This window comes from Ovis aries, chromosome 23 (assembly GCF_016772045.2).
Source record: "Ovis aries strain OAR_USU_Benz2616 breed Rambouillet chromosome 23, ARS-UI_Ramb_v3.0, whole genome shotgun sequence".
Classification (NCBI taxonomy): domain Eukaryota; kingdom Metazoa; phylum Chordata; class Mammalia; order Artiodactyla; family Bovidae; genus Ovis; species Ovis aries.
The window spans coordinates 22,692,571-22,715,427 of record NC_056076.1 but is presented as its reverse complement, the minus strand read 5'-3'; the positions used below and the strand labels follow the sequence as shown (position 1 = coordinate 22,715,427).

Genomic DNA, 22,857 nt, shown 5'->3' with positions numbered 1-22,857 from the left:
ACATAGTTACACTGTTAGCACTTCTTAAGAGAGTACATAAACTTTTTCTGGATTTTTTAAATCACACAATTCAAATACCATGTATAAGAATAAGAACTGATATAAAATAAAACTCTAAGTTTTCAAAAGAGAAAGACAATTATTTCATGATTATCACTTGTATGTGGAATCTGAAAAACTGATACAAGTGAACTTATCCATAAAACAGAAATAGACTCAGACATAAAAAACAAATTTATGGTTACTAAAGGTGGGAACCGAGAAGGCAATGGCATCCCACTCCAGTACTCTTGCCTGGAAGATCCATCCCATGGACGGAGGAGCCTGGTAGGCTGCAGACCATGGGGTCACTAAGGGTTGGAAACGACTGAGCGACTTCACTTTCACTTTTCACTTTCACACATTGGAGAAGGAAATGGCAACCCACTCCAGTGTTCTTGCCTGGAGAATCCCAGGGATGGGGGAGCCTGGTGGGCTGCCGTCTATGGGGTCACACAAAGTTGGACATGACTGAAGCGACTCAACAGCAGCAGCAAAGGTAGGAAGGGATAAATTAGGAGTTGGGATTAGCAGATATATGCTGCTATAGATAAAATAGGTACACAATGAGGACCTACTGTGTAGCACAGGGAACTGTATTCAATGTCTTATAATAACCTATAAAGTTAAAAAATATATTTTTGCTCAGTCATGTCAGACTCTTTGTGTCCCCATGGACTGTACCCTTCCAGGCTCCTCTGTCCATGGAATTCTCCAGGCAAGTATGCTGGAGTGGATAGCCATTCCCTTCTCTAGGAGATCTTCCTCACCCAGGGATGGAACTCAGGTCTGCTGCATTGCAGGCAGATTCTTTACAGTCTGACTTACAATGGAAAAAGAATTTGGAAAAGGTGTATATGTATTCAGACTTCCCAGATGGCTCAGTGGTAACGAATCCACCGGCCAGTGAAGAAAGATGCAGGAAATGTGGGTTCAATCTCTGGGTCGGGATTTCCAGTGTAAGAATACCGGAAAATTCCATGGACAGAGGAGCCTGCCAGGCTACAGCCCATGGGGTCAGAAAGAGTTGGACTCAGCTGACTCTGCATGGTTGTATATGTATTCGTATACATATATATGTAGCTGAATCACTTTGCTGTATACCTGAAACTAACACAACTTTGTAAACCAGCTATACTCAATTTTTTTTTAAGAAAAACAACCTTCTGACTTCATTTTAAATGCAAACATCAGTATCTAGAGAAGTATTCTTTTCTTTTGTGAAAAATCCTAATGATTCTTGTGCCCCTTTTATACCTATAATGATCAGTCATTTGTTTTTAAGTACATATTACATGCCCCTTATGTGTTGCAAAGAGTCGGACATGACTGAAGTAGCTTAGCATACACTGTAAAATAGTGCTATCATAAGTACTTTTTATATGAAAACAACAAAATACATGCCTGTGTCTTTGGTTTACCACTGTGGTATGGATAACAATATTTCAGAAGTGAAAAAGAAGTTTGTAAAAATATGAGCATACATGCTATGTCAATCTTTGAGTAAGATAAATACCTTAGAAAAAGTAATAATTCTGTTCGCTTTCCCAGATTATGTCCCTCCCTGTTGGGTGATCTTTTGTTGGTTCATTTCTTCTCTGTTTCCCCAGAAGTTTGCAGAATGCTATTATCTTTACATAAGTATGGTTTGAAGAATTGTGATCATCACAAGAATGGATGAAACAGTATTTTCCTATCAAAAATCTAAGGGTTACGATGTTTATGGAAGTTAATAATAATGTACCTTAATGTGAGTATATTCTTATGAGTGGTTGTTTATTATTTTAGCTTGTATTTTAACCATCAATTGATTTTTATAACTTTCAAAACCTGACTTTTAAATATGCACAGAGTTTATTTTAGCAAAATCTGAAACTGTGAACCTGAAATTCATCATCAAAGCAGATGAATAAGGTAGTTCTTTATTCTGTCAATTCCTAACAATTCTGTAACTGTGAGCTAGAAATTTCACTCTTTATGTACAAACACTTGCCATAATCTTCCAATTCTACATGCATAGATAAGTAACGTGGCTGTCTTTTTCTAAGAACATGTTTTTATTATATCATTCCTTCCTGATATGTAACAACAACTCCTAGTCTCCCATGGTTTCCTTTCTGACATTGAATTTCTTCCCAGAGTAGTAGCATCCACAAAAGGCACATCTGGAGAGAGAAAAACGTCTTATCACTATCCATCTTAGACTACATTATTTTTCTTTATATCGAAGTATATTTATTTACAATGTGTTAATTTCTGCTGTTCAGCAAAGTGACTCAATTGTACACATATATCCATTCTTTTTTATATTCTTTCCCTTTATGATTTACCCCAGGATACTGAGTATTGCTCCCTGCGCTATACTGTAGGACCTCACTGTTTATCCATTGTATATGTAATAGTTTGCATCTACTAACCACAAATTCCCAGTCCATCCCTCCCCCACTGGCCTTCCCTCTTGGCACCCACAAGTCTTTCTCTACATCTGTGAATCTGTTTCTGTTTTGTAATAGGATCATTTGTGCCATATTTTAGATTCCACATATAAGTGATATCATATGCTGTTTGCAGATAAGACTTCATCCTCACTGTTTATCCATAGCAAATGAGCCTCTTACGATCTCAGTTCAGTAGACTCCCTGGTTTAGCCCCCTACCCCAACTCATATGGTTCCTACACAGCCAACAGTGCCACCTTGAGTAATACCAAGCATGCCACCACCTGAATACCTGCCACATTCCCCAGCACTTTGAATTGTCTCTTGGCATGAAGCATTTGCAGATTTCCCAGGGGGCTCAGTTGGTAAAGAATCCACCTACAATACCGGAGACCTGGGTTCGATCCCTGAGTTAGGAAGATCCCCTGGAGGAGGGCATGGCAACCCTCTCCAGGATTCTCTTGCCTGGAGAATCCCCATAGACAACGGAGTCTGGTGGGCTACAGTCAGTGGGGTCGCAAAGAGTTGGACACAACTGAGCAACTAAGCACAGCACATGAAGCAGTTGCAGATATTGGGCACAGTGATTAAATGACCCAGTGTAGAAACGTTCTTGTTTGCTCCTGGCATCTCCCTTCCTATAGTACAAGGAGTGAAAGGGCCTGAGAAGCAGGGTTTATAAACCCCAGTCCTAAACTCAGATCTTAACAGGAATTTCTCCTTCCAATGAAAGGGACTTCTGAGATTTTCCATATCATCCTGCTCGAGGCTGTGTTGTGCAGTGCCATACCCTGTAAGCACAAAGGCTTTTCAGGAAAAGAGTATTGACCCACTTTCTGAAAGATGGTTAAAGGCCCTCCCCACATTTTGTCTTACCTAATAACAAAGGTAATCGTCTAGCTCAGCTCATGAATGCCTGCTCATTAAAATATGAAAATCCCTTTCTTACTCACATGTAGAATTCATGAAGCATGAATACTAACTGCCCTGAGCTGCGGTTGCCTGGAAACCAGTGGAGGTGTGTCCAAGAGTCTGAAGAGCATGAATGAATAACTGAACCATTGACATCAGTTTCAGCTGGGTGACCCACACCTTAATTCTGTACAGGCATTTCCACTGGGCTGACAGAACAATAGCTTTCTCAGAAGCAGCTCCTTAAATCTTGTAAATGAGAATTAACATTTAACATAAGGTTCCTCTCTGTGGTCTGACAGGGGTTCAGAGACTGACCATAGAGGTGAAGAGACTGGATCTTTGATGCAGAGTATAAGAATGAAATGCAGAGTTGCTGCTAAGTCGCTTCAGTCGTGTCCGACTCTGGGCGACCCCATAGATGGCAGCCCACCAGGCTCCCCCATCCCTGGGATTCTCCAGGCAAGAACACTGGAGTGGGTTGCCATTTCCTTCTCCAGTGCATGAAAGTGAAAAGTGAAAGGGAGGTCACTCAGTTGTGTCCAACTCTTTGCGACCCTATGGACTGCAGCCCACCAAGCTCCTTCATCCATGGGATTTTCCAGGCAAGAGTACTGGAGTGGGGTACCATCGCCTTCTCCGATATTTAAAGTCTAAACAACCTTAAAAACTACCCCTAAAATCATGCTTAGGTAAAACCTACCTGGAATAGATTAGATACAATGCATATAAACACATATATACCACTCTGTAGTATGAAATTTTTCAAAAAACATATGGACAATACAATAATTTATAAAGAACAATTGTGTTTATATTAACGCTGTAATAAAGCACAAACTCAGAAAAAAAGGGATCAGGGTATTACTTCTCACGGCTAAGGCAACTAATGTTGCCAACTACAGTATTTCAAAATCCTTTACCAAAGGAGATAGCTTAATAAATTTTAGTTCAGAGTTTGTGTTACTTTTTCTTCTTTTTCTTTTCATCTGTTTCCATTTTAAGCTTAACTTCTTCAGCTGTAAGAGCTCCCAGTTTCTTATTCTTTGCTTTCTTAACCTTTTCCTTGAGGGCAGCCACATGCAGAGAATAAGAGTATAAATCTTGTAAAAGAGAATTAACATTTAACGTAAGGTTCCTCTCTGTGGTCTGACAGAGGTTCAGAGACTGACCATAGAGGCGAAGAGACTGATCTTTGATGCAGAGTATAAGAATGAAATGTCTGCTAGGACTCATACTGTCATACAGCTTTTTCCCAAATACTTATGGTCATGTTTAATCAGTTGTGGGGGGAGTTATTTCAGCATTTATTTCATTCTTTGATAGCATTACCTTTTTTTCAAGTTGAATTGTTAAGGATTCTGAAACATTTCTCCCCCTTTTGAAAGGCCATTGTTTGAAAAAGCAAAGCAGAAGCAAAGGAAACACAGGTCAGGTAAGAGGACTTTTAACTGGTTGGTGAAATTAACCTGTAAAATAAAATATGCCTGATACATTTTGAAGGAAACACCACCAAGAACTCAAAGGGCATCCACATAACAGCATTCTGTTCTAACTGGGCAGCTTGATTGTATGCCTGGGGACCCAAAATCCTAGGATAAAACACTGTCCGCTGTTATTTTACCCAGTGAAAGGGAAAGGGGGCAATACATTTCTATGAAGACAGTGATGACTGTACAACTGGGTTGAAAGCAAAATTAACTTGAATTTTTAAGGGGAAAAATAAAACATCAAAGAATTGCCAGCACTGGAAAGTGATTCTGCTGTCGGATCCCACTCTCATGTCCTGTCATTACTTCACCTCCCTGAGTCCATCAAGAGGGAAATCTGAAGTGTACCAGGAAAGATACATACTTCAGTGCTTGGAAAGAAGGATGATCTCTTTTTTACTTAAATAGGAAGAATCTGCCTGCAAGGCAGGAAACCTGGGTTTGATCCCTGGTTCGGGAAGATCCCCTGGAGAAGGAAATGGCTACCCACTCCAGTGTTCTTGCCTGGAGAATCCCATGGACAGAGAAACCTGATGGGTCGTATAGTCCATGGGGTCACAAAGAGTCAGACAAGACTTAGTAACTAAACCACCAGGAAAAAAAACACTAGTAATAACAAAGCCATTTGTGTGGACTCTGTCTTAAATGTAGACAGGTTAGAAAATTTTCTACCTCTGTTTCTTAAGAGGTGTACAAAGACCTGCCCACCTGACTCTACAGCAGTGGTTCTCAGCCAGGGGCGTGGGGGTGTGGAGGGCTATTAGCACCTAGTGAGTGGAATCCAGGATGTAGCTAAACATCCTACAATGCTTAAAACAGTCTTCTAAAGGAAAGAACTTATCTACCCCAAATGTTAATAGTGTCAAGACTGACAAATCCTGCTCTAAATATTAAGAGCCACTTTGAACTGTGTACCTGGCTTCACATGAGGGGCTTTTCATAGGTTACCTATTTAATACTCACCACTATTCTGTTTGCTAGGTATTAGTATCATCCTCATTTTTAGATGGTGAAACTGAGGCTCAGAAGGTTGAGTATCTTGCTCAAGGCCATGCAGTCAGCAAGGAGTGAACCCTAAATTCAAAATAGGTGAGACTCCAAAGACCTGCTGCTCCCCTATTCAAAACGACCTACCTCAGCTGCCTTTGTGCTCCTTGAAACTGTGTGTCTAGAGGGTCCCTGTTATAACACACGTCTGTCATCTGGACAGGCTGATCATGGCTGTCTGTCCATCCCCAGAGTCTAGAGTGAACTGATTGACTTCTAGGGATGTGAACTGGAAAAGAGGAGACGATGTTGTTAAAAAGGGAGAAACAAAAGGCTCCAGAGAAAGGAAGTTTCACTTTTCAAAGTATCTTTGGAAGATAACTTTGAAGGAGAAGATGGGATCCCCGGGCAGAACTTGGCGATAGCAAAGGCCAAATGTGCGCCATAGATCAGACGGTATGAAATAGAGTCTGAGGAAGCAAGCATGTCATTCTAAAGCAGATGACAGGCTGGCTGTCATCTGTTGTCGAAGCTCCCTGGCCCCCTCCTCAGTGAGTCTGAGCTACCGGAAGAGGAAGGGCAGCCGTTAACGGCCGGGGCAGGGCAGCACCTCCCCGGGAAATGTCAATAATTGCCAGTCAGGAAGCGAACAACTTACTTGAGCCAACACTCAGCGTAAAAAGGACCCCATGATCTACAGCATGTGAAAAGAACGTGACCTGACTCATAGTTCCGTCCACCTGCTCCTTCACCCACCTGGCATCCCTTCTAGGGACAGCTGGCTGAGTCCAGCCCCTCTTCTGGTTCTCCTTGGGCCTTGACTCACCGATCACTCAGCCTGTACCCCAGCCACGCAGCATCGCTTACCGTTTTCCTCACCCACCCAGTTTTTCACTTCTCCCTCTGAGTCTCTTTTTTGGGTGAAGAGACCTTTCCCAGAAACTCCCTTTTTTAGTTTCCTAGGGCTGTTCTAACAAATGACTGCCAACTAGCTGGCTGAAGACAACAGAAACTTATTCACTCGTAGCTCTGGAGGCGAGAAGTCTGACGCCAAGGTGCTGGCAGAGCCAGCTTCCCTCGGATCTCTAGGGAAGAATCCTGCTGGGCCTCTTCCTAACTTCCGGTGGCTCCTGCAGTCGTTGGCATTCCTTGGCTTGTAGCCGTGGGACTGCAGTGTCTACCTCTGTCTTTAAATGGCCTTCTTCATGTGTGTGGCTCTCTTTCCATCCCTTCCTCTGTTTAAGAGGATACCGGTTGTCGGATGTAGGGCCCGCCCACTCCAGTAGGACCCCATCTTAGTCTTTAACTCATTACATCTGCGGAAGATTCTATTTCCAAATAAGGTCACATTCTGTTTCTGGGGAAATGTGATATTTTGAGGGCCATTACTTTCATAAGTCGGAGTTCTGACTTTTATAAGTCAGAACCAACAAGATATAAAAGAGATTTATTATAAGGAATTGGCTGACACAATTATGGAGTCTAAGTCCTCCAATCTATAGTCTGAAGGCCTGAGAACCAGGAGAGACAATGGAATAAGTTTTGTGTCCCAGGTTGAAGACCATCAGCAAGAGAGAGAAGATCCTCTTGCCTTCTATTTAGGCCTCAACAGGTTGCATGAGACTCACCCACAGTGAGAAGGGCAATCTGCTTCACTAAATCTACCAACTCAAGAGTTAAGCTCATCTGGAATCACTCTTCTGCAAGAATAATGTTGAGTGAAAAAAGCTGAGCACTTCACAGCCTAGTCAAGTTGACACATGAAATCACTCATCACACTACTCAGTTCACTACAGACATGCCTCAGGGATATTGTGGGTTCAGTTCTAGACCACCACTGTAAAGCAAATAGCCCAATAAAGTGAGTCATGTGAAATTTTCGGTTTCCCAGTACATATAAAAGTTATGTTTCTACTGTACTGCAACAGCATGATACCTTTAAAACCCATGTACAAACCTTAACTTTAAAGTATCACTTCTTCATTTCTAAACAATACCAGCCATCCTCTGAGCCTTCAGCAAGTCATAGTATTAAGGTCCCAGATCACTAATCAACATCACCCATCGCAAACATAATGATAATGAAAAAGTTTGAAGAATGGCAGGAATTACCAAAATGGGATGCAGAGACACAAAGTGAGCAAATGCTGTTGGGAAAAAAATGGCATTTCTAGACTTGCTTGATGCAAGGTTGCCACAAATTGAGTAATTTATAAAAAATACAACAGAATGAGGTATGCCTATACGTGGCTTCCAAGGTGGCTCAGGGGTAAAGAACCCGCCTGCCAATGCAGGAGATGCTGAAGATGTGGGTTCGATCCCTGGGTCAGGACGATGCCTGAAGAGGAAATGGCAACAATCCACTCCAGTGTTCTTGCCTGGAAAATGCCATGGAAGGAGGAGCCTGGCAGGCTAAAGTCCTTGGGGTCACAAAGAGTCAGACATGGCTTAGCGACTGACTATGCAAAGACGTGCCTATACACTCCTCCCCACCCTCAGCAGATTTTCCTTCCTATTTTACTGGCATCGGTGGCCAGGGTGTTGGACTGGCCATAGCAGTGATGGGCTTAGACATTTGTATGAGACCTACAGAGTAGCCACAGACAACAACCCTGCCCACAAAGAAAAATAGAAGAGTGGCTGTTAGGTAGGTAAACAACAAATCTGTTACATTTTCATAAATTTTGTGAAACAGATCCATCCGTATTAGTTTATGCTTTGTATTTGCAAGGGACAAAAGAATCTCTTCAGGCTAGCTTGACACCCAGGGACTTCAGAAAGGGTAGGTTCAAAGATTATGCTCAGCACCTTGTCCCTTTCCCCTTTTTTCAGCTGTTTTCCTCTGGTGTTGGATTAATAGTTAAGGAGGCTCTATCCAACCAGTGATGAAGAAAGCCACTGGCACCTCCTAAGCACATGTAATCTGCCCAGCCATAGTCCAGAGAAAAGAACTGGTCGCTGTTTCTCACATGACTTTGATTGGCTCTGCTTAGGTCACGTCAGTATTCCTACTAAACTTCTTATTTATTTATAGCCAGGAAAAATCCTTCTGTTTGACCTCAGCCAGCCACTTCTTAGATGACCCCTGGAGCTAGTTACTCAGAAACTGAGCCCCTTCCACAATCAGAAAGTAAGACATCCCCCTCTCCAAACACCACACCCCACCCTTCTAGCTCTTTTTCTCTGATCTCCACATTTGCATTTCTCTGTGTTCACTGCAGGGTCTTTTTGTCCTAGTTCTCTCTCTTTTTTTAAGTAGTTCTTTTAACTAAATTAATTTATCTTTAATTGCAGAATAATTGCTTTAGAGTATTGCATTGGTATCTACCAAACATCAACATGAATCAGCCATAGGTTTACCCATGGCCCCTCCCTAGTTCTTTCATCCCAACAAAAAGTCTCCGGCTGTCTTTACTTCTCTCCTTTCTTGCCTATATTCCATGGTCCACCCCTTGTACCGGTTGCTCTCGGATGTACTTTCAACACCGTTGCATGTCGTATCTCCCATCACATCCACTAGTCAAAGCAGGGCCGTGGATGATGAGCCCACTCCCCTGGCTGATCCAGGCTTTCCCTTACTTGTTGAGCTTTATTGCAAATCACACAACTGACCATGCTGGTGTTGTTCTAGACTCATGATCACCCCTTCACAAGTGCTTGCTGCCATCCCTGACTATCCTACTAGTTTTATAGACAGTTTACTCTCCTACCCTCCAAAAGGACTAGTTCATTTTTCTTCACTTGCATCAAACCTTTTCTTTATTCTTCATTGGTAGCCAGCAAACTTGCTTCTTAGAAGCAAGAAAATAGAAGCTATTAGATTGAAACTTCCTCTTTCTCTTCCCAAACTTGCAAGCATACCTCCACCTGCACTTTCAGTTCCTTCTTCGCTCACATCATGTGGACGTTTCTCTCCATGTGTCCTCTGAACCTCATCCCCTTTTACTATTTTCAGGACTGAGGATGTTAAATCAGTCATTTTCTGTTTTACGGGGCCACTCTCCTCAGCCTGTAAATGTTTTCTGCAATCTCCTATATTTGAAATACTCTGCTGACTGTATTTGTTTCCATTGCTACCCTACTTCTGCTCCCCAACGAATCTTTCTCCCAAAACAGTTGTTTGGAGTGGCTGACTTCACTTCCTCATCCTCACCTTCCTCTGAAAAGGGTCTTATTAAAATCATTCTTATCTTCATATTCCAAAGCTAATGAATGCTTCTTCCATTGTCATCTGAACCTCTCAGAAGCTTTCAATTCAAAGACCACCCCTTCCTTCCTGGAAAACTCCCCTGTTTTAGCCTCCATTGAAAGCTACTCACAGGTTTCCCCCTACCTCCCAGACCCCTCTGTCTGGGGGAGGAAGCTTGGGCTACTTCTCCAGGTATGATCTCCTTTCACCAGAGCTTTTAAAAAGTTGCTTTGTACCTACAACTGCCACCTGTACATTTCCATCCATTCCTTATCTTCAGAGCTCCAGGGATATATAGACACTACATTCCTGACATCACTGCTTTACAGTCTCAGAGGCAGCTCAAATTCAACACTTTCCTGCACACGTGCCTTGCCCCACTCTGCTTGCCCTCTGCATGCTCCTGAATCTTAGTCAATGGCACCTCCTTCTATTTTATTTTAAATAACAAAAACATTTGGGGGGGGGGTATAGCCGATTAACAATGTTGTGATAGTTTCAGGCAAACAGTGCAGGGACTCAGCCATACATATGCATGAATCCATTCTCCCACAACCCCCTCCCATCCAGGCTGGCACATAACACTAAGCAGAGTTCCATGTGCTATATAATAGGTTTTTGTTGGTTATCCATCCTCCTTTTATTTTAGAATGTGGGGAGTTCTCCTCTACACCCTATTCTCACTCGTCTTCCCACATTCAGTCTATTAAAGGCTCCTATCAGTTCTGCCTCCAGAACATATTTCCAGTGTATCCATGTCTCAGTGTCTCCACTGTCTGCGTTTTAGTCCAGAGTCACGAGTCAGCCCCCAGACTGCATTCGCTTCATCCACTCTTGCCCCTCTCCTATCCCTTCTCCACACTCTAGCCAGGGTTTCTTTTAAAAATGAAAAGTATATTACTTTACTCTCATGTTTTGAGCTTCCCACTGCACTGAGGATAAATTACAGAAGCCCCTCATATGTCCCACAAAGCCTCGGTCCCTGCCAACCTTTTCATGCCCTGACCTTCCACCCCTTCTGCAGAGAGCTCCAGCCACACTGGTCTCACTGTATTCGTGGAACACATCAGGTTCTGACTGCCTTGGGGGCCTCACCTTGCTCTTCTCTTTGTGGGAAAGGCCTCCTCCTCATTCTCCATGGGCTTTGTCTCAAATGTTATTTTCTCAGAGAGGTCTGAGGTAACACCAGATCACTGCAGAGAGACCATTCTTTCCTCTTACCCCGTTCCCAGCTTGGACATGGTCTTAATCACTGTGGGACTTGCTGTGAAACTGAGAACCATTCTCAGAGCTTTCCTGAAGTCCTGATGATAACCGGGAGATAAGCCAGATATTAGAGTGAATTATCAGCACAATTATACCTTAGACCATAGTCACATCCATCAAAAGGAGTCCTATCTTGCCTCCATCCTCCTGGGCCATCACCATGTATTAGAACCTTCGTCCTCTTCAGGTAGGAGTTTCCTTTGACCTTGACCTTGTTCCCAGAGCCCAGAACTCCAACACTCTTTCTTTCTGGATTTAGTCCCCAAACCCTTCCCCATTCCAGAAATAACACATCATTTTCTAGTTCTACCACCTATAATGAACACAGCAGTTTTGAGTGACTTGCATAGGATCTTGCTTCTATCACCAGTCACATCCACAACTGGGTATTGTTTTTGCTTTGGCTCCATCCCTTCATTCTTTCTGGAGTTATTTCTGCACTGATCTCCAGTAGCATATTGGGCACCTAATGACCTGGGGAGTTCCTCTTTTGGTATCCTATCATTTTGCCTTTTCATACTGTTCATGGGGTTCTCAAGGCAAGAATACTGAGGTGACTTGCCATTCCCTTCTCCAGTGGACCACATTCTGTCAGACCTCTCCACCATGACCCGCCCGTCTTGGGTTGCCCCGCAGGCATAACTTTCATTGAGTTAGACAAGGCTGTGGTCCTAGTGTGATTAGATTGACTAGTTTTCTGTGAGTATGGTTTCAGCGTGTCTGCCCTCTGATGCCCTCTTACAACACCTACCATCTTACTTGGGTTTCTCTTACCTTGGGCGTGGGGTATCTCTTCACGGCTGCTCCAGCAAAGCACAGCCGCTGCTCCTTACCTTGGAGGAGGGGTATCTCCTTACCGCCACCATTCCTGACCTTCAACGTTGGATAGCTCCTCTAGGCCCTCCTGTGCCTGCCCAGCCACCGCTGCTCGGGTTGCTCCGACTGCCCTGGCCTCGGGCGTGGATGGCTCCTCCCAGCTGCCGCCCCTGGCCTCGGGCTCGGTGTGGCTCCTCAGGGTCACCGCCCCTGGCCTCGGGCGCGAGGCGGCTTCTCCCAGCCGGCCCAGACTCCAGACGCAGGATAGCTCCTACCAGCCACTGCCCCTGACCTCGGCAGCAGGGTAGCTCCTGTCCGCCGTGCTTAGTGCGCCGGCTCACAGCCGCCTGTGCTTAGTACGCCGCCTGCGCTTAGTGGAGAAATAACTCCAGAAAGAATGAAGGGATGGAACCAAAGCAAAAACAATACCCAGTTGTTGACGTGACTGGTGATAGAAGCAAGATCCGATGCTGTAAAAAGCAATATTGCATAGGAACCTGGAATGTCGGGTCCATGAATCAAGGCAAATTAGAAGTGGTTAAACAGGAGATGGCAAGAGTGAACGTCGACATTCTAGGAATCAGCAAATTAAAATGGACTGGAATGGGTGAATTCAACTCAGATGACCATTATATCTACTACTGCAGGCAGGAATCCCTCAGAAGAAATGGAGTAGCCATCATGGTCAACAAAAGAGTCCGAAATGCAGTACTTGGATGCAATCTCAAATACGACAGAATGATCTCTGTTCGTCTCCAAGGCAAACCATTCAATATCACAGTTATCCAAGTCTATGCCCCAACCAGTAACGCTGAAGAAACTGAAGTTGAACGGTTTTATGAAGACCTACAAGACCTTTTAGAACTAACACCCCAAAAAGATGTCCTTTTCCTTATAGGGGACTAGAATGCAAAAGTAGGAAGTCAAGAAACACCTGGAGTAACAGGCAAATTTGGTCTTGGAATGTGGAATGAACCAGGGCAAAGACTAATAGAGTTTTGCCAAGAAAATGTACTGGTCATAGCAAACACCCTCTTCCAACAACACAAGAGAAGACTCTACATGGACATCACCAGATGGTCAACACCGAAATCAGATTGGTTATATTCTTTGCAGCCAAAGATGGAGAAGCTCTATACAGTCAACAAGAACAAGACCAGGAGCTGACTGTGGCTCAGATCATGAACTCCTTATTGCCAAGTTCAGACTTAAATTGAAGAAAGTAGGCAAAACCGCTAGACCATTCAGGTATGACCTAAATCATATCCCTTATGACTATACAGTGGAAGTGAGAAATAGACTTAAGGGCCTAGATCTGATAGATAGAGTGCCTGATGAACTATGGAATGAGGTGCGTGACATTGTACAGGAGACAGGGATCAAGACCATCCCCATGGAAAAGAAATGCAAAAAAGCAGGATGGCTGTCTGGGGAGGCCTTACAAATAGCTGTGAAAAGAAGAGAGATGAAAAGCAAAGAAGAAAAGGAAAGATATAAGCATCTGAATGCAGAGTTCCAAAGAATAGCAAGAAGAGATAAGAAAGCCTTCTTCAGTGATCAATGCAAAGAAATAGAGGAAAACAACAGAATGGGAAAGACTAGAGATCTCTGCAAGAAAATAAGAGAAGGGAACATTTCATGCAAAGATGGGCTCGATAAAGGACAGAAATGGTCTGGACCTAACCAAAGCAGAAGATATTAAGAAGAGGTGGCAAGAATACATGGAAGAACTGTACAAAAAAGATCTTCATGACCCAGATAATCATGATGATGTGATCACTAATTTAGAGCCGGACATCTTGGAATGTGAACTTAAGTGGGCCTTAGAAAGAAAGCATCACTACGAACAAAGCTAGTGGAGGTGATGGAATTCCAGTTGAGCTGTTTCAAATCCTGAAAGATGATGCTGTGAAAGTGCTTCACTCAATATGCCAGCAAATTTGGAAAATTCAGCAGTGGCCTCAGGACTAGAAAAGGTCCGTTTTCATTCCAATTCCAAAGAAGGGCAATGCCAAGAATGCACAAACTACCGCACAATTGCACTCATCTCACATGCTAATAAAGTAATGCTCAAAATTCTCCAAGCCAGGCTTCAGCAATACGTGAACCGTGAACTCCCTGATGTTCAAGCTGGTTTTAGAAAAGGCAGAGGAACCAGAGATCAAATTGCCAACATCCACTGGATCATGGAAAAAGCAAGAGAGTTCCAGGAAAACATATATTTCTGCTTTATTGACTATGACAATGCCTTTGACTGTGTGGATCACAATAAACTGTGGAAAATTCTGAAAGAGATGTGAATACCAGACCGCCTAACCTGCCTCTTGAGAAATCTGTACGCAGGTCAGGAAGCAACAGTTAGAACTGGACATGGAACAACAGACTGGTTCCAAATAGGAAAAGGAGTACATCAAGGCTGTATATTGTCACCCTGCTTATTTAACTTATACTCAGAGTACATCATGAGAAACGCTGGACTAGAAGAAACACAAGCTGGAATCAAGATTGCCAGGAGAAATATCAATCACCTCAGATATGCAGATGACACCACCCTTATGGCAGAAAGTGAAGAGGAGCTAAAAAGCCTCTTGATGAAAGTGAAAGAGGAGAGTGAAAAAGTTGGCTTAAAGCTCAACATTCAGAAAACGAAGATCATGGTATCTGGTCCCATTACTTCATGGGAAATAGATGGGAAACAGTGGAAACAGTGTCAGACTTTATTTTTGGGGGCTCCAAAATCATTGCAGATGGTGACTGCAGCCATGAGATTAAAAGACGCTTACTCCTTGGAAGAAAAGTTATGACCAACCTAGATAGTATATTCAAAAGCAGAGACATTACTTTGCTGACTAAGGTCCGTCTAGTCAAGGCTATGGTTTTTCCTGTGGTCATGTATGGATGTGAGAGTTGGACTGTGAAGAAAGCTGAGTGCCAAAGAATTGATGCTTTTGAACTGTGGTGTTGGAGAAGACTCTTGAGAGTCTCTTGGATTGCAAGGAGATCCATTCTGAAAGAGATCAGCCCTGGGATTTCTTTGGAGGGAATGATGCTAAAGCTGAAGCTCCAGTACTTTGGCCACCTCATGTGAAGAGTTGACTCATTGGAAAAGACTCTGATGCTGGGAGGGACTGGGGGCAGGAGGAGAAGGGGACGACAGAGGATGAGATGGCTGGATGGCATCACAGACTCGATGGACGTGAGTTTGAGTGAAATCCGGGAGTTGGTGATGGACAGGGAGGCCTGGCGTACTCTGCGATTCATGGGGTCGCAAAGAGTCGGACATGCTGAGCAACTCAACTGAACTAGTTTCTCTTATATTTGCCGTTATCTTCTAGGCCAGGCAATATATAACCAATGCTTATTTACTCAGTTATGTCCGACTCTTTCCAACCCCAGGGATGGTAGCCTACCAGGCTCCTCTGTTCATGGGATTCTCCAGGCAAGAATACTGGAGTGAGTTGCCATTCCCCTCTCCAGGGGATCTTATTGACCCAGGGATTGAACCTGGGTCTCCTACACTGCAAGCAGATTCTTTACTGTCTGAGCGACCAGAGAAGCCCATGTATAACCAACAGGCCCAGAAAAAGTCATCAAGTCTGTATGTGGAATATGGCTATATAGTTTAAAAAGTAACAATCCATTTTAAAAATCAGGCTGTCCATTGTATAACTGAATCACTTTGCTGTACTCAGAAATTAATACAACATTGTAAATCTACTATACTTCAGTAAAGTAAATTTTTTAAAATCAAGCTGTATATTTACATAGAGAGAGACACAAATAGGGAAATCGAAAAACATTAGCTGTGGTTGGTGGGACTGTAAGTGATTAGAAAATGCTTTGCTTACTTTTATTTTTTAATTTGGTCTACAGTGTTTACCAAAGATAGCATAAAGCCTGAAATAGATAAAGCAAATGTGTTTGTGTTTAATGCTTTGAATATTATTGCCCATGACATTGTGCATGGGCAATCTGAACCCACCTATACTGTCACACTTGTAGCAATAATATCCAGAAGAGCTAATATGTAAATTCGGGCTTCTCTCTGCATGATGTGTGTGTTTAGGAGCCTATAAACACATCATTGTGTCTTCCCTGGGATGTCAAGTGTCTTTACATGTATAACAAATGCTAGTGACTCATATCCTCCCAAAACACTTTCCTCTCTGACGATCGGTGTAGGATGCTAGTGCCCTTCTGCTTCGTGTTACTTATATACCATAATTTTGATATTAAATCAGGAGGTCCTTCCTAAAGTCTCACCTGGCAAAGGCAGACTGTGTTGCCTTCAGTAATAAAGGGAGAGCACCTGCTCACCATTATGTATGTGCAGATATCCTTGCAAACGCTTAAGTGGCTCCCTCGCAGGCTTTTATGCCGCTTCCCCTCCTGTGTATTGTTCGCCGTCGTATAATGAATGGCTTCTCCAGTTTCTCCATTTCACGTGTCACTCTGAGGCTGTAAAGGAAATGCAGTGACCTGATGAACTGACCAGTGTGAGCTGTGGGCGGAGGATAATCCCTCCCAGATGGGCTCCAGAGATCACACACGTAAACCTCTGAACTGTCAGATGGACGGCCCCTCCCAATGTGGCATTTGCTGCCACAGTCACCCAGAAGGGTCCAAAGTGCCTGATATCTTTATGTTATGGGTCAGTTTATGCAAAATGTGTTTCACAAGCCAATGAACGTTTTCTCTCATTCCAATCATAGAGTTCATTCGAGTCTGTATATAGAATGGGACTGCTCCGAAGCTCAGATGGTACAAATTCTCCCTGCAATGCAGGAGACCCTGGTTCTCTCTCTGGGTTGGAAAGAGCCTCTGGAGAAGAGAATGGCTACCCACTCCAGTATTCTTGGCTGGAGAATCCCATGGACAGAGGAGCCTGGCGGGCTACAGTCCATGGGGTCACAAAGAATCAGGTTTAGTTGGGCAACTAAGACTAAATATAGAATGAAATTTCAAATATTAGTTTGTTACTCATCTCAATTATTTCAAGTTTCTCAATAATGGTGTTTCTCTCATATCCTTTTTCCCTCACTCCCTAAGTAATTTCACTATGTTCCCTTGAATCACATTTGCGTCTCCTTTTATCTTTCTCCCCAAATCACCTTTATATCCTTTGCCAGCTCTTTCTATGTGTTCCTGAACTAATTTATTCTCTATAGTTTTGCCTTAATGCCTTAATTTCCCTCCACAACTTACTTCATTTTCTCATCCCTTTCACTATCATTGTGGTTGTCACCAATAATTAACTTTTCCTCAATGTCCACAGGTACTGGACATTCCGTTTGCCTCTTGGTTTCTCCATCTTTTTACCTGTGATATATAGACACACACTACTTGAGAGACACTTCCACTCCACCCTCCCTCTTCACCTTGCCACCGTCACTTAATTACTTGTCCTTTCCCAGGAACACATGACAAAGTGAGAGAGAAACTCAATAGCTTTTATCACTCCTACATCTAATCTCAGTCACTGAAAATACGCATCAGGCATCCCTCTACACACCTTTATTTTCTAACCTTTGATTTTATATTGGAGTATAACCTACTAACAATGTTGTGATAGTCTCAGGTGGACAGTAATGGGATTCAACCATACATTTGTGTGTGTGCATGCTAAATCACTTTAGTCGTGTCCAACTCTGTGCAACCCTATTGCACTGTAGCCCACCAGGCTCCTCTATCCATGGGATTCTCCAGGCAAGAATACTGGCGTGGGTTTCCACGCCCTCCTCCAGGGGATCTTCCTGACCCAGGGATCAAACTCACATCTCCCGCGTCTCCTGCATTGGCAGGCGGGTCCTTCACCACTAGTGCCACCTGGGAAGCTCCAGCCATACATATACATGTGTCCATTCTCCCCTAAGCTCCCCTCCTATCCAGGCTGTCACACAACATTGAGCAGAGTTCCTTGGGCTATGCAGTAGGTCTTTGGTGGTTATTTATGTTAAATATAGCAGCATGTACATGTGGAAAATTCTGAGAGAGATGGGAATACCAGACCACCTGACCTGCCTCTTGAGAAATCTGTATGCAGGTCAGGAAGCAACAGTTAGAACTGGACATGGAACAACACACTGGTTCCAAATAGGAAAAGGAGGTATGTCAAGGCTGTATATTGTCACCCTGCTTATTTAACTTCTATGCAGAGTACATCACGAGAAACGCTGGACTGGAAGAAACACAAGCTGAAATCAAGATTGCCAGGAGAAATATCAATAACCTCAGATATGCAGATGACACCACCCTTATGGCAGAAAGTGAAGGGGAACTAAGGGGCCTCTTGATGAAAGTGAAAGAGGAGAGTGAGAAAGTTGGCTTAAAGCTCAACATTCAGAAAACGAATGGTCCCAACACTTCATGGGAAATAGATGGGGAAACAGTGGAAACAGTGTCAGACTTTATTTTGGGGGGCTCCAAAATCACTGCAGATGGTGATTGCAGCCATGAAATTAAAAGACGTTTATTCCTTGAAAGAGAAGTTATGACCAACCTAGACAGCATAGTGAAGAGCAGAGACATTACTTTGCCAACAAAGGTCCGTCTAGTCAAGGCTATGGTTTTTCCAGTAGTCATATATGGATGTGAGAGTTAGACTGTGAAGAAGGCTGAGCGCCAAAGAATTGATGCTTTTGAACTGTGGTGTTGGAGAAGACTCTCGAGAGTCCCTTGAACTGCAAGGAGATCCAACCAGTCCATTCTGAAAGAGATCAACCCTGGGATTTCTTTGGAAGGAATGATGCTAAAGCTGAAACTCCAGTACTTTGGCCACCTGATGCGAAGAGTTGATTCATTGGAAAAGACTCTGATGCTGGGAGGGACTGGGGGCAGGAGGAGAAGGGGACGACAGAGGATGAGATGGCTGGATGGTATCATGGACTCGATGGACGTGAGTTTGAGTGAACTCCGGGAGTTGGTGATGGACAGGGAGGCCTGGTGTGCCGCGATTCATGGGGTCGCAAAGAGTCAGACATGACTGAGCGACTGAACTGAACTGACTGACTGACATGTCGATCCCAAACTCTCTATCTCTTCCCTGCATCCTTCCCCCATGACAACCATAAATGTATTCTCTAAGTTTGTGAGTCTGTTTCTGTGTTGTAGAATGTCTGCTCTGCTGATGTATTCCAAGTCCGGAACACAAAGTAGAAGAATCTGGGAAAACACACCTATGATCATAACAACAAATGCTTTCCAAGCCTAGGACACCCTGAATGGGTCCTTTTTGCCCCTAAATGTTCTGTTTAAACTAACCTAATTAAATTACCTGTCTACTTTCAGGTCAGTTAATTATATTTTTCTCGTATATTTTATATCTATATAGCTATAGCTACATTTTATTTACCCATGTTTTTATCTCTCCATCTAGAGTATAGATCATTTATATTTCTTTGCCTACAAATAGTACAGTGTGTGCTTTTAGATGGCAGTTATATTTATTAAGTTAGAATAAGTCATCTGATCTTAGAACAAGTCACATGGAAGAGACTGAGAAACCATAATTTCTGTGTACTCTGTCTTCAGACTGAGAAAATGGAATCTTTTAAGGGTGAGGTCTCAGAAATCTGCCTGTTTCCTTGACTTCACAAATAGACTGAATTTTCGGAAATGTCTTTCCGTTTCCCTCTAGCTGAGATATAATATATCCTGTCAGATGGAGACCCCATCATGGCTGGGCAAACACACCTGAATTTACAGGATATGGGATTGTCGAGGAGGGGGAGCAGACATATATTTCTTCCCCTTCCCTTATGAGCTTCCTGACAATCTGCCATTCACACAGTCTCTCAGATCTTCTGCTCTCCTGACAAAACACAAGATCATAAAAGAACCTGGGCCCCATCAAAGAGCACTTCTACATTTTATATCAATTTGAACTCATGGATTTTATGAGTCCTCTCAGCTCTCTTGGAATCCTTTTCCAGTTTGTTTTTCTCAGGACAGATTTGGATCTGGGAGATTGTTTGCTTCTTCTCAGTATCCACTCTGTTTAGCGTTCAGTGGAAAGTGGCTTTAGAGATACTGCCATGTGGTTTGACCCTGACAAAAACTAGCATCACCCACCACCAAGTAACTCCCATTCCTGACTTGGGCTCAGAGCACATTCGAGGAGTTTCACAGGTAATACCTAGGAGGGTATTGCAGACTCTATCTGCAATAGAGACACAGGAGATGAGGGTTCAATCCCTGGGTCGGGAAGATCCCCTGGAGGAGGAAATGGCAACCCACTCCAGTATCCCTGCTGGGAAAATCCCATGGACAGAGAAGCCTGGCAGGCTGTGGTCCATGGGTCACAAAGAGTCAGGCGCAGCTGAAGCAACTGAGCATGCATGCATACATGCACACGTGGTGACATTACAGAAAGCAAAGCAGACGAGAAAGAACCCACATTTCCACTCTAGCACCAGAAGAACTCACAGTAAGACTCGGAGCCAGCCCTGGCACCTCACTGAGGCTCAGTTTTCTCTTCTATAAAAGGAAGTATTATACTAAATTATATGTATGGTGGTGGTGGTGGTGGTGGTTTAGTCACTAAGTCGTGTCTGACTCTTGCAACCCCATGGACTGTAGCCCACCAGGCTCCTCTGTCCATGGATTTTCCAGGCAAGAATACTGGAGTGGATTGCCATTTCCTTCCCCAAGTTATATATATGGATCCTGTCAATTCTAAAATTATATCCTTAGACTTTCTAACTTAAATCAATAATCTCCCTTCCATTCTAAGGAATCCATTCTAAGGAAATAACCCAAGATGTGATCAAAGTTTATATGCAAAGGAATATTGCTTATAATAAGAAACCTGGAAAAGACTAAAAATATACTTGACAGTAAGGCATGGCTAAATCAATTCTGATACATCCAAATAGCAGAATTTTATGCAGCTATCAAAAAATACTTTCAAAGAGTAGGTAATATGATTGTATTTTTATTGTACGTGTCTTTCATTAAGCTATAGAAAGCAATTTTCAACATTATTCGAGATATCTACTATGTAATTTAAAGAAATACATCAAAATATCAGTATTTGTTACTTCAGATAGCTGAATTATAAGTGTTTAAGATTATTTCATAAATTGCACTTTTCAACTTCTCTACTTTGAACCAGTGATATTACTTTGTAGTGAGGAAATGGACAAGTGTAACTTTTTATTATTAAGTTTAAAAACCAAAGATGTTTTCATTAAGGAAAAATCCAGAATATAATTATATAATTATGAATTTTAGAGAGAGATGAAAAGCACACAAACAGAAATTTGGGGATAAGTTTTCCTAAGTGAGCATGGCAAAATGATTCCAGTTTTACAAATACGTTATTGGCAGAAAACGTAGGCGTTCATTTCACAGTGCTATTTAAAAAAGGAGGCATTTTCTGTGATGTGTCAACAGTAGAAAAACACAAAGACATCCTTATTATTTATAGCAAGATTAGTACAATTCAAAGGAAGAGTACATGTTTTGAAAACATCTTAAGGGTCAAAGAGACTATCTTGATATTGAGTTATATAAATTGAAATGGCTTGCAAGAGCGTTGTTCTTTCATAAGAAATTTTCATGAGTAGAACAGATACTAATCCGATTAATATTTTTTAGGTCAGCCGCTCAGAGCAGCCCAAGAAACTCTGTGCTTGCCAAAACTATTCAGTAGATCACAATCACTTTGTGGTTGCTGTTAGCAAGTTTTCTTATTTGATTTAAACCAGTGCCTGAACAATAAAGCACTTTGTGGTATTATAAAATAAATAACAGTTTTAAAATGTGACCTGAAAAAAAATCACTCTTGTTGAAGTTCAGATTGATTTGTTTTGTTTTAATTTCATTGACGTTAACAGCCAGTTTTTTGTAACCATGCTGCTTCACCCGTTATTGACTGGAGACATGTTAACACCACAGGCTTTCGTTTCTGCAAAAATCTTTTGGTCAATAATGTGTTAATTAAAGCTTGTAACCTCTGAGCCCTATTATTACCTTGAGTTTGGGAAATTAGGTGCCCTCCTTGTCTGAAGAGAGAGCAAGAAGCAAGTAACCCTGTAAGCTTCTTCCCAAGTCCCTGGGTCCTTGGTTTAGCAAATTGACTGTCTGGAGTACAGTATTTCAGTGCATGAAGTCACAAAAGCTATCTCCCTAGGTGACTGAATTCTTCATATGAAATTAAGTGGGTCACATCAGCACAAATTATGTTACAAATTTTGTTCACCCTGAGTGAGACGTTAATATTTGCAAAGGGGATTTAAAACTTGGTGAAACCAAATATACTGACATCTTAAAGAGAGATAATCAAACGGTTGCTTTAGCCCCTAACAAAGGATGTTTGCTGATCATATTGAATGCTCTAGCAGCAGTCTACATTAACTCTTGGGTCAGCCAAAACGTTTGTTTGGGTTTTTCCATAGCATCTTAAAGAAAGACGCGAATGAGCTTTTTGGACAACCCATTACATAAAGGATAGGCTCTTAAAACTTACACAATGAAAAACAATTAGATACATAACCAATCCATAGTGGGGAAAAGGCACACAGTAAGGGCTCTCACAGAAATGAATTATTCAAATGGTGGTCCTTTTGGTCTTGCCTTCATCAACTGCCCTGAAGAGGAAGGATTAGCGGGTGCTGACTTCTCCAATGGACCTGCTTCCTGCTTCTTTGCCTGTGCTTATAGAATTGTGTTGTCAGGAGTCACAACACTTCAGGATTTTTCAGAGTTGTAGCAGTGCCAAA

At 42.6% G+C, this 22,857-nt stretch overlaps 1 protein-coding gene across 28 annotated transcripts in view; it reads left to right on the top strand.

Annotated features, from left to right (window-relative positions):
* DTNA (dystrobrevin alpha) overlaps nucleotides 1-22,857 on the top strand; it is a 433,908-nt gene that overhangs the window by 210,131 nt on the left and 200,920 nt on the right. For 7 of the 28 annotated variants that reach the window (XM_060405344.1, XM_060405372.1, XM_060405371.1 and 4 more), the window contains exon 3: nucleotides 1,650-1,789. The exons of the other annotated variants lie outside the window; for them this stretch is intronic. The gene's annotated coding sequence lies outside the window, so the exon portion shown is untranslated. The remainder of the gene's footprint in view (nucleotides 1-1,649; nucleotides 1,790-22,857) is intronic. 28 annotated transcript variants of the gene reach the window in all.